This window comes from Chiloscyllium plagiosum, unplaced genomic scaffold (genome assembly GCF_037043375.1).
Source record: "Chiloscyllium plagiosum isolate Xiang-an unplaced genomic scaffold, Cpla_swu_hap1 HiC_scaffold_35, whole genome shotgun sequence".
In the NCBI taxonomy this organism is placed as follows: domain Eukaryota; kingdom Metazoa; phylum Chordata; class Chondrichthyes; order Orectolobiformes; family Hemiscylliidae; genus Chiloscyllium; species Chiloscyllium plagiosum.
In genome coordinates this window covers 6893668-6906720 of record NW_028270173.1, presented here as the reverse complement: position 1 = coordinate 6906720, position 13053 = coordinate 6893668, and the positions used below count along the sequence as shown (strand labels likewise).

Below are 13053 nucleotides of genomic sequence, written 5' to 3'. Positions count from 1 at the left end.
AGTCTCAGGATGCTGTAATTTAAAGAGATTTCAGAGAGAGTTATGAGGGCACAGTGACAGGCCCTAGGACAGGGGATGTATCCATCCATCTATCTTTCTATCGATCTCATTTATCTTGATCTACCAAATGATGTTGGAGAACAGGAAAGAAACTCTCGCATTCTTTGCTTGGAAACTAGGGATCTGTGATCTCAAAGAGAAAGGCCCAGAGTCTGGGAGTTTGGGGGGAAGGGAAAGAGAATTCACACAAAGGGGACGATGCCATCCAACAGAACTGAGGAGCAGGTTTCAGCATTAGGAGTCGTTGTCTGGTAGTGTAAGAGATTGCTAGGAATTGTCAATATCGTACAAATCTGGGGCCATCTTGTGTGGAACATCTCAGGAGAATGACACCCACGTTGTCTCTCCTAACACATTCTTACCTATTGACCATTCCCAACCCATTCATTAAAGTGAAACAAAGAACTGCAGATGTCAGAAATCTGAAACATAAATGGAAATTACTGGAGAAACTCGGCAGTCCTGGCAGCATCTGTGGGAAGAAAACCAAGCTAACATTTCAAGTCCAATGACCCTTCAGAACTGATTACTGTTAGGAAAAGGTGAAGGCAGGGTTTGAGTATGAAAAGAAGTAGAGATGCGGAGATATGGACAACAGAGAATTACAGGCAGACATATGCCAGGGAGAAAGAAAAGCAGATAATGTGGACTTTGAGAAGGTGAAAATAGGTTAGCTGTGCTGAAAGCAGCCCATGTCATGGCACAGCCTGGGATATAGGGAGTTGGTAAAGAATATAGAAGAAGGTGTACAGTTGGTAAAATTATTGAATTTGAAATGGAGTCCTGAGGGCTAAAGGATCATGAAATGGAAAATGACATGCTGTTCCTCCGCCTATCGCTGACCCTCACTAGAGCAGTGCAGCAGGCCCGAGACAGAAATCTTGGCCAGGGAACACAGTTGTGTGTTGAAGTGGCAGGCAACTGGAAGCTTGGGGATATTTTTGCAAACAGAATGTAGGTGTTCCACAAACTGGTTACCCAGTCTGTGTTTTGTCTCCCCAGTGTAGAGGAGACCATATTGTGAGTCATGAATACAGTAGATTAGATTGAATAAAGTGCTGGTAAATCACGGTTTCGCCTGGAAGGTGTGTTTGGATCCTTGGATTGTGAGGAGAGAGGAAGTAAACATGCAAATGGTGCACCTTCTGCGATTGTATAGGAAGGTGGTGTAGGGGTTTGAGGAGGTCTAAGGAGTGGACTAGGGTGTTCTGCAGGGCTCAGGGTTGAACAAACATTAGTAGGTAAAATTAGGACGAACCGGACGATATTCTACAAATGTATCAAGGGGAAGAGAATATCCAGGGAAAGAGAAGGGCCCATTAGGATCCAAGGGGGAAATCGGTGTGTGAAGGTGGAGAAGATTGGTAGATTGTTAAACAAGTACTTCACTATGTGACTATCTATGATTATGTTTGTGTTTTTATTTGAGAGAAGGAGGATGCAAGTTCAAAATTTGAGAGGATGGACCGTGAGGTTGTTGAGAAGATTGATGTAAGAAATGAGGAGTTAGTGAAGGTTTTGGTGGATATAAAACTAGACAAATCCCAGAGGATTTGTATTTAGGCTGCTGTGGGAGATGAGACAAAACATCATAGAGGCCTCACATACATCTTTAATTCCTCTCTCGCCAGAGTGGAGGTGCCAAAGGATTCTAGGATAGCTAATGTGGTTCCACTTTTTCAGTAAGGGAAATTAAGATAGACCAAGGAACTACAGCTCAGTGAGTCTGTCATCAGTATTTGGGTAACTAGTGGAAACAATGTGGAAGAAGAAAATGAATTTAGAGAGGCAAATGTTTATCAGCACGGCTTTGTCAGAGTGAAGCCATGCCGAAGAAAAGTTGTTGATTTTTTCGGAGGTGATCAAGCCTGTAGATGAGGATGTGGCAGTTGATGCAGTTTGAGTTTCAGTAAGGCTTTTGACAAGACCCCTCGTGGGAGACTGAAAATAAAGGTAAAAGCAAATGGGATCCAGGGTAACTTGGCAAGGTGGATCCAAATCTGGCTCAGCATCTGTTCCCCTAAGGTCAGTAACAAGGGGGCACACTTTTCAGGTGTGGTTCAGGAGGTTGAGAGGGTATTTCAGGAAAACATTAAGTGTGGAAATTTGAAATGCATTTCCTGGGAGGGTAGTTGAGGCACAAGGATACCTCACAACCTTTAGAGTGTGTGGCACGGTGGCACAGTGGTTAGCACTGCTGCCTCACAGCGCCAGAGACCCGGGTTCAATTCCCACCTCAGGCGACTGACTGTGTGGAGTTTGCAGGTTCTCCCCGTGTCTGCGTGGGTTTCCTCCGGGTGCTCTGGTTTCCTCCTACAATCCAAAAATGTGCAGGTTAGGTGAATTGGCCATGCTAAATTGCCCATAGTGTTAGGTGAAGGGGTAAATGGAGGAGAATTGGTCTGGGTGGGTTACGCTTCGGTGGGTCGGTGTGGACTTGTTGGGCCAAAGGGCCTGTTTCCACACTGTAAGTAATCTAATCTTTTAAAAATGTACAGATGAGCTCTTGAAGTGTCATAATATTCAAGACTATGAGCCACGCAGGGAAAGTGGGAGATTTCATGTATTTTGGCAGCACAGACTCAATAGGCCAAAGGGCTTCTCCTGCACTTTAAATCATGGAAAAAGCAATTCGAGAAAAAGTACTTTATGGCATGCAAGAAAATCATTCTAATCTAATCTGTTCCTTCTGCTTTCAGAGTGGAAGAGAATTTGTGAGTGTAAAGGTAAGTCTTTCTTTTACAACATAGAATAAAAATGACATAATCAAAACAAAAGTTTATGAACAGCTTCAAAAAACTTGCCACCTGAAGAATAGTCTTCAATAAAAACCCATCCCAAAGATTGCTGCTTCAGTCCATCCAAACAAGTTACATTCAATGTAATTGAAAGGAATGTAAGGATTTTCAATTGCTGTTTTGAGATCTGATTCCACATTTTAGTTTGTATTAACTTTCTTCCAAAATTAATTATTTCCAGTGGGAATGCAGTAGGCCATGAACTTGCTTTGACTGATGCAGTTTGTCTGCCGAATGTTGTACTTTTGAGGAAAACATGAGAATGGACGAAGTATTGTTTATTCCTGTCCTTGATTTAGAAACTTTGAAAGAGCGAACTAATACATTGGTGCAAGTTTTATTTTCTGATGGTGTCCAGAAGTCTGTACCTTGGGGAATGTGTTTCCTGAACACCATCTGATGCCTTTCCCAACGTTTGGAAGCATGTTGTGATTCTTCACTTCCTTCGATGTTATTGATAGTTTTTAATTCTGTTTTCCTGCTGTTGGAAAATAAGTCAAATGGTGTAACTTAATGACCTTTCACACACGTTCACTCCAACGCTGAAATTATAAAGTCATAGAGATGTCCATCACAGAAACAGACCTTTCAGTCCAACTCATCCATCCCGAACTGATTATCGTAACCTGATTATCATATCATTTGTCAGCACTTGGCCCATATCCCTCCAAACCCTTCCTATTCATATACCCATTCAGATGCTTTTTAAATGCTGTAATTGTACCAGCCTCCACACTTCCTCTGGCAGCTCATTCCATACATACACTACTCGCTACATAAAATGTTGCCCCTTGGGTCCCTTTTATATCATTCCCCTCTCACCCTAAACCTATGCCCTCGAGTTCTGGATTCCCCCACCCCAGGAAAAAGACCTTGTCTATTTATCCTATCCATACCTCTCATGATTTTATTAACCTCTTTCAGGTCACCCCTCATCCTTCGATATTCCATAGAAACCAGCTCCAGTCTATTCAGCCTCTCCCTATAGCTCAAACCATCCAACCCTGGCAAAATCCTTGCAAATCTTTTCTGAACCCTTCAAGTTTCATAAAATCCTTCTGATTGAAAGGAGACCAGAATTGCAAGCAATATTACAGTTGCCTAACCAATACCCTGTACAGCTGCAACATAACCTCCCAACTCCTGTGTTTAATGCTCTAACCAATAAAGGAAAGCATTTGAAACACCTCCCTCACTATTCTATCCACCTGGGACTCTACTTTCAAGGAACTATGAACCTGCACTCCAAGGTCTCTTTGTTCCGCAACACTCACCAGGACTTTACCATTAAGTATGTAAGTCCTGCTCTGATTTACTTTTCCAAAATGCAACACGTCGCATTTATCTGAATTAAACTCCACTCTTCAGCCCATTTGCCCAACTGATCAAAATCCCGTTGTACTCTGAGGTAGCCTTCTTTGGTATTATCTACAAATGTACTAACTATATCTCCTCTGTTCACATCCAAAGCATTTATACGAATGACGAAAAGTAGTAGACTCAGCACCGATCCTTGTGGCACACCATTGGTCACAGGCCTCCAGTCTGAAAAACAACCCTCCACCACTACCCTTTGTCTTCTACCTTTGAGCCAGTTCTGTATCCAAATGGCTAGTTCCTCCTGTATTCCATGAGATCTAACCTTGCTGACTAGTCTCCCATGAGGAATCTTGTTGAATGCCTTCGTGAAGTCCATGTAGATCATGTCTACCACTCTGCCCTCATCAATCCTCTTTGTTATTTCTTCAAAAAACTCAATCAAGTTCATGAGACATGATTTCCCACACACAAAACCATGTTGACTATCCCTAATCAGTCTTTGCCATTCCAAATACATGTACATCCTATCCCTCAGGACTCCTTCCAATGATTTGCCCACCACCGACATCAGGCTCACTGGTCTGTAGTTCCCTGACTTTTACTTACTACCTTTCTTGTATAGTGGCACCACGTTAGCCAACCTCCAGTCTTCCTGCACCTCTCCTGTGACTATCAATGATACAATCATCTCAGAAAAGGGCCCAGCAATCACTTCCCTGGCTTCCCATAGAGTTCTAGGGTACACCTGATCAGTTCCTGGGGATTTATCCACTTTTATCCGTTTCAAGACATCTAGCACCTTCTTCTCCTCTGTAATATGGACATTTTTCAAGATGTCACAATCTATTTACCACATTCTGTATCTTCCATGTTCTTCTGCACAGTAAAAGCTGATGCAAAATACTCATTTATTATCTCTCCCATCTCCTGCGGCTCCACACATAAGCTTCCTTGCTGATCTTTGAGGGACCCTATTCTCTCCCTAGTTACCCTTCTTTAACCCTATTTCCAAAGCTATCTCATGTCTCCTTTTTACCCTCTGATTTCCCTCGAGTATACTCCTCCTGCCTTTATACTGTTCTGAGGATTCACTCCATCTTTCCTGTCTGTACCTGACCTCTGCTTCCTTTTTCCCTCAACCAAAATATCAATTTCTTTAGTCATCCAGCATTCCCTACACCTACCAGCCTTCCTTTCACCATAACAGGAATATACTGTCTCTGGATTTCCATTATTGAATTTCTGAAGGCTTCCCATTTTCCAGCCGTCCCTTTACTTGCGAACATTTGCCCCCAATCAGCTTGCGAAAGTTCTTACCTAAAACCATCAAAATTAGACTTCCTCCAATTTAAAACTTCAACTTTTAGATCTGGTTTATCCTTTTCCATCATTATTTTAAAACTAATAGAATTATGGTCACTGGCCGTAAAGGGCTCCCCCACTGACACCTCTGTCACCTACCCTGCCTTATTTCCCAAGAGTAGGTCAAATTTTGCACCTTCTCTAGTAGGTACATCCACATACTGAATCAGAAAACTTTCCTGTACACGTTTAACAAATTCCTCTCCATCTAAACCCTTAACACTATGGCAGTCCCAGTCTATGTTTGGAAAGTTAAAATCTCCTACCAATAGCCAACCTATTATTCTTGTAGGTTAGAGTCTGTCTGCATTCCAATCTTGAGTCAGACTGGTTGTATTTCCAAAGCAGGAATTTATGAAATGTCACATTGACTGACTGCCGATAAGTTGTGTGCGTTTTGAACAACCTGCAATCTTCTTCCTGACCTCTCCGCCCCCACCCCACTCCAGCCTATCACCCTCACCTTGACCTCCCTCCACCTATCGCAATTCCAACGCCCCTCCCCCAAGTCCCTCCTCCCCACCTTTTATCTTAGCCTGCTGGACACACTTTCCTCATTCCTGAAGAAGGGCTTATGCCCGAAACGTCGATTCTCCTGTTCCTTGGATGCTGCCTGACCTGCTGCCCTTTTCCGGCAACACATTTTCAGCATTAATCAATCAAAACCTGTACCCCCATTCTCAGTGATTAAAGACTCAACAGCGATCTAGGTTTGTTCAATATATCAACATCTTTTACTATAAATGAAGTTCCCTTTGATCCTGCCCCACTAGCTTCCTGGCAAAGGAGCAGGGATCTGAAAGCTAGTGTTATCAAATAAACCTGTTGGACTATAACCTGATGTTGTAAGACATTTATGAAGAGCAAAGAATTATACATGAATGAAGATTCTCCAGCTCAGTATTCACCTGTCCCCATCTTGTGGGATTCCATCCAAATTTGTGGAATTCCTACCATGTGGAAGCAGGCCATTTGACCCATTGGGTCCACACTGCCTCGCTGAAGAGCATCCCACTCACTTTATCCCTGTAACCCTGCATATCCCAAGGCTTATCCACCTAGCCTGTGTACATCTTTGGACACTATGGGGCAATTTAGAATGGCCAATCCACCTAACCTGCACCGCTTTGTACTGTTGGAGGAAACTGAAGCACCCAGAAGAAACGCATGCAGACACGGGGAGAACATACAAACACCACGCAGTCACCTGATGGTGGAATCAAACCTGGATTCTTGGCACTGTGAGGCATTTAACCACTAAACTCAAAATTCACTATCCCTTTATTCTTACCCCTTGTCACCAATAGGTGTTTGAAATAAATTCAGTTTCTTCATTGATTATGTGTCAGCACCTTATCATTTAAACTATGTTTTTGTGCTTTTCTAGGCCATAACAAGTAGGTGTACATGCTGAGACCTATTCTTCAATGCATTTTCTTCATAACATTTCTCATTAGTTACTTCAGATGTACCAAACACTCCGCACAGTTACACTGATATCCCAAAACCATGCCATGTATTCTTGACTTTCGTTTTTTTTTATTTGGAAAGATCAGAAGTTGGAGCAAGCAAGCATATCCTCCCCTCCTGGTCCCAATATTCCAGGTCATAGAGTCATAGGGATATATAGCATGAAAACAGACACTCCAGTCCAACTCGTCTATGCAGAGTAGATACCCTAAATAAATCTCATCCCATTGGACAGTATTTTGCCCTTACTCCTCTAAACTCTTCCAATTTATGTACACATCCACATGCCTTTTAAAATGTACAAAGAACAAAGAAACTTTACAGCCCAGGAACAGGCCCTTCGGCCCTCCAAGCCTGAGCCGATCCAGATGTACTGTCTAAACCTGAGGCCCAATTTCTAAGCATCTGTATCCCTCTGCTCCCCACCTAATCATGACACGCACGCGCTCTCTCACACACACTACCCTTCCAGACACATCCGCATGCGAGCGCGCTCTCAGATGCTACCCTTCCAGGCACACGTACACGTGCATGCTCACACGCTACCCTTCCAGATACACACACGCGCGCACTCTCACATGCTACCCTTCAGACATGCGCATGCTCTCTCACACGCTACCCTTCCCGACACACGCGTGTGGGCTCTCACACGCTACCCTTCCAGACACACATGCTCTCTCACATGCTACCCTTCCAGACATCACGCGCACTCTCACACACACCAAACCCATGCACAAACATGACACCCTCATGCGCACATCATCCAGACAGGCACACATCCCCCCCCCCCCCGACACAGACATCACTCACACCCACCCCACCCTCATATATGGATCGCACTCATGCACGTACAAGTCACCCTCACATGCACATCAGTCTCACATACACACACACACACATACCATTCACACACACTCACTCATCACTCTCTCACACACCACCCTCTATTTTTCATCACTTTCACACAAACCCACCTATCATTCTCACACACCCACGTCATTCTCTCTCTCTCTCTCTCTCACACACACACACACACTCACACACACACACACCCCTCACAGATGCGCATCTCTATTACACATGCACACAACGTACACACACACACCAAACCCATGCACAAACATGTCACCCTCACACACATACATCAAATGCACCTCTCTCACACATTCAATTCCAGCCTCAGCCGACTGACTGTGGGGAGCTTGCACATTCTCTGTGTCAGCGTGGATTCTCTCCAGGTGCTCCAGTTTCCTCCCACGGTCCAAAGATACGCAGGTTAGGTGAATTGGCCATGATAAATTGCCCATAGCGTTAGGTGCATTAGTCAGAGGGAAATGGGTCTGGGTGGGTTACTCTTCGGAGGGTTGGTGTGGACTCGTTGGGCCAAAGGGCCTGTTCCCACACTCCACACACACACAACCATCTTTCTCTCTCTCGCGCACACACACACACACCATCCTCATACACACTGTCTCACTCTCAAACCCTCATACACACCCACTTACACATCACCCTCAGACACACACGTGTCACCCTGATACACAAACCATCCTCTCATGTACATCACTCTCATACCCACTCATCATTCTCTCCCTCTCTCACACACACATCTATCTCTCAGACACACACCCACCTTATATACATATCACTCACACACGGACACAAACATTGCCACACAGATATCACTCACACCCACACATCAAACTCGAACACACACAAACACACATCACCATCACACACACACATGCATATCACTGTCATTCTCTCACAGATCACCCACACACGCATATTACCTGACAACCCCTCCCTCCCCACACGTATCCCCAGCCACACACTTATCCTCCACTGAAAAACACATTTACCTTCCAACACATCCATACCCCCCACCCCAGACACATCCTTCATCGACATAACTCCTCCAATATTCACCCAGCACCTCCCTACACACTCACCATCCCACGCACACATTCCCCTGCACTCTCATCTCTGATACACATCAACACCCTCCACAAACACTTACCTGTAGTCACAGACATTTCCCCTAAGTACACACAAAACTACATACCCACACACGCTCCACTGCCCCCCCCTTTCCACACAAATATTCCCCTCCTTACACACATTCGCCCCTCCACCCCATAGATACATACCCAGGGACTGTTTCTAATTCTCTGTGTTTCTCTCCCAGTCTCTGTGACCCTGGATGTGGAAACAGCGAATCCCTGCCTCGAGGTCTCTGAGGATCTGAAGAGTTTGAGATGGACATTGTCCTGGAGGAGTCTTCCTGACACCGGGAAGAGGTTTACAAACCGTTCCTGTGTCCTGGGATCAGAGGGATTCACATCGGGGAGACATTACTGGGAGGTGGAGGTGGGAGGGAATCGGGACTGGAGTCTGGGAGTAGCCGCAGAGTCTGTGGAGAGGAAGGACTCGGTCAGTCTGATCCCGGGGAATGGATTCTGGATCATGGGGTGGGATAGAGGTCAGTTTTATATAAACTCCTCTCCTCGATCCCCTCTCTGTGTCGGTCAGATCCCCAGGAAGGTGGGAGTTTATCTCAGTTATGAATCTGGGACAGTTTCATTTTACAACGCGGACACCAAGTCCAATCTCCACACCTTCACTGGGAATAAATTCACTGGGAAACTTTATCCTTTCTTCAGGACCCGGGATTTAAACCTGTTTCTGAGAATCAGCTGTTAAAGGGGCGGGGCCTCCCTGACGTCACAATGACCTCGCGTTTAGGGTCTGGGTCAGGGATTGGGGTCAGAAAAGTGTCATTACATTTCCAGATTATACTTTGTAAAATCACAATCAGACTGTAAATAAAACCAACACCAGTATAAATGTTGGAGAGTGATGATGAAAAGTACATTAATTCTGAATGGAGATACTAAATGTGGTATAGGATTGCCACCAGCTGGCGACAAATGGGACTGCGACAAAATATCATTGTGCGATAATCATCAGCTCTCGATTAAACTAAAACAGTGCTGATGCTGGCCAGAGGAGAAAGTGAGGACTGCAGATGAAGGGCTTATGCCTGAAACGTCGATTCTCCTGCTCCTCGGATGCTGTCCTGACCTGCTCTGCTTTTCCAGCACCACACTCTCGATTCTGACGCTGGACTCCTAAATCAAACCAGAAAAAGCTGCAAATGCTGAGCAGGTCAGGCAGCATCTATGGAGACAGAAATAGAATTACCATTTCAAGTCTGAAATGAGACTCAGGACGCGTCAGTCTCCAGCACTTTTTAACAAAAAACGAAAGACCTGTGGATACTGTAAACCAGGAACAAAAACAGAAGGGTCACTCGATCCGAAACGTTAACTCTGATTTCTCTGCACAGATGCTGCCAGACCTGTTGAGCTTTTCTAGCAAGTGGAGTTTTTTGTTCCTTGTTTTCTCTCCAACAAAGGATTTGTGGAAAGGAAAAATAAAGCAGTAGCACCAGCAAGTGAAAGAAAACAGTAGTGCAGCGGTTTTGGGTTTTTTTTGTTGTGGTGGGGGTGGGGAGGTGATAAAACATTGTAACCACTAGGTGGCGGTGAAGGTCCACGGAAACGTGGCTTATGCCCGAAACGTCGATTTTCCTGCTCCTTGGATGCTGCCTGACTTGCTGCGCTTTTCCAGCAACACAATTTCAGCTCTGATCTCCAGCATCTGCAGTCCTCACTTTCTCCACGGAAAATAATGACCAGCATTGGCACCCATTTACCCAGAGACCAATCAACAGTGCAATGGTGAATAAGGTCCTGAGATCGGTTATGCTGGAGGAAGTGAATTTATATGACATGATGGAATAGAAAACAAGCTGGAGGGCCCAGATGGCCTCCTCCTATTCTGATTAAATAACATCAGGGTTCTCAGGTTAAAGTAAATCAGTGGGCAGGTTGTGGTTTGAGGTTTCCTGTTCTACAGGAATGGCATGGGCAGGGCACGCTTTTCCACAAACTTTAGGCCCAATGGACTATAGTTTCCTGCTTTCTGTCTCCCTTCTTCCTTTGATAGAGACAAAAAGAACTGCAGCTTTTGGAATTTGAAGTAGACAGGCAGGAGGCTGGAAGAGCACAGCAAGCCAGACAGCATCAGGAGGTGGACAAGTTGACAAGTTTTGGGTGTAACCCTTCTTCAGGACTGGGGATGGGTGTTGGGGGAGCTCCAGATAAAGGGGGTGGTGAAGTGGGCGTAGATAAAGACAGACTCCCTTCTTCCTTGAACAAGTTGTTGATGGTCAATTCTCCACCCTCTGAGGGACTTCAGTCCATCTCTCTGAACAGAGAACAGTTGCAGGTTGAACTTATGACCACACTTGCAGGTGGCATAAACTTGGAAATATTGTGAACTATGAGAGGAATAGCGAGATATTTAAAGATGACTGGGGCAAATTTCTCTGACACTTAGGTTAGAGATCACAAAACACAGCTCCAAGTGAAATTGACCAACAGTTTATTCGTACGGTGATATCGCGGAAAAGAAACTGATTAAGCTGAAACAGTAGACAGTCTGCACAGGCAGTCAAGGATTCTCATCCCAGAGCTGATGATGAGACCAGTTTTTATAATAATGCTGCACAATAAGGCTGATTAAGAATGGGGAAAATACAATGTATCTGGAAGTGAAGTAATCCAGTTACAAAGATGCTAATTGGAAAACAGTTATTGGATGAATGTCCAGTTCCTTCACACAATGCAACATCCTGACAGTATCGCTGGTTCCATTCCTCTTCACAGGTAGGTGTTAATGTCTCCTCTGAAGTGGTGAGGTGCTTCCATTGTCTAGTTCCTGGAGTATGTCCTTGCTGGTGCCTCTCTATCTGACCTGCTCTTTGTGTGGCTTTGGTATTGCTGGGTTGTGAAACTGCCCTTGGGGCTTTGAGATATCTGTGGTGCTCTGTCATTGTTAGTGAGCTTCAAGTGTATTCCTTGTCTGTGTAGGCTGTCTGGTTTGGCTTGTGAGCCTGCTTGGGAATTCTGGGTGTTTTTGGTACAGTTTGGCCAATTTTGCTTTTGTGGGCCTATCGTGGGTTGGCAGGGTGGCAGATCTTTTCCCACAATGATCCCCTTTTGTTTTGCTTAGGGGAGGGGCGAGAAGGGGGTAATGTAGCTGGAGCCGGGGGTTTGTCGAGTGGGGTTGTGGGGGGGGGGGATGCTCCATATCGGACAGATAGCTCTCAGTGTCCGAGTCTGGTCCAGCAAAAGCTATCCCAGGAGCAGGGATGTTCTCCCAGTGGATCTGTGCTAGCTGAGTGGTGAGGGGGGGCAGAGGGTAACAGGATCGCACACAGGGGTGAACAGCACAGTCGGATGGCCATGGCTAACGTGAAAAGGCCGGCAATGAGGGCTATCCGTCCCTGTAGTAGGGCTGTGCCCCATGACCCCAGCCAGGAGGTTGCCCAGTCCCATAAGTCCCAGTGGGAGTTCTGATCATGCAGGACAGAAGCTGCCTGCCGAATATGTTGGGCCAGGTTTGTGATGTTTTCACTGGGGTCAGCAGTCAGCATCAATGAGGGCACATGTGTCCCCTTTCACAGTGAGCGGGTAGTCCAGGGCCATCCTGTTCTGCAGAGCCACAGTACAGATGGTAACAGCCTCCACATTCAGCTGGGTGAGTGCGTCTGCTGCGGAGTTTGCCACCTCCTCTGAGTTTGTGGGCTTCTACCTGTAACTGCAGGGTTGCAGAGTGGGGTGACATCAGGTAGAGAGCTGCTTCTGACTTCCATCTGCCCAGTTTCTGCCTCACTTTGCTGATACGCTCCTCCCAAGACTTGGCGCACGCCCCAGCCCCTCCGAACCAAATACCCAGCACCTTCAGGTGGTCGGTCCTGACGGTGAAGGGGATCGAGGATTAGTCGGCCCAGTTCCAAAAGAGCATGGCCTCGCTCTTGCCTCGGTTTACCTTGGCCCCCGAGGCCCGTTCGAACTGGTCACAAATGCACATGAGTCTGTGCACGGACAGCGGATCCGAGCAGAAAACGGCGACGTCATCCATGTACAGGGAGGCCTTAACCTGCAGGCCCCCGCTGCCAGGAATAGACACCCCT

At 45.8% G+C, this 13053-nt stretch overlaps 1 pseudogene across 1 annotated transcript in view; it reads left to right on the top strand.

The window, feature by feature from the left end:
* Positions 1-9862, top strand: part of LOC122541190 (butyrophilin subfamily 1 member A1-like) — a 55729-nt pseudogene extending 45867 nt beyond the window's left edge. The window contains exons 8-9 of the transcript XR_015753005.1: positions 2760-2786; positions 9199-9862. The product of XR_015753005.1 is annotated as a butyrophilin subfamily 1 member A1-like (transcript). The remainder of the gene's footprint in view (positions 1-2759; positions 2787-9198) is intronic.
* The last annotated feature ends 3191 nt before the right edge of the window (positions 9863-13053 follow it).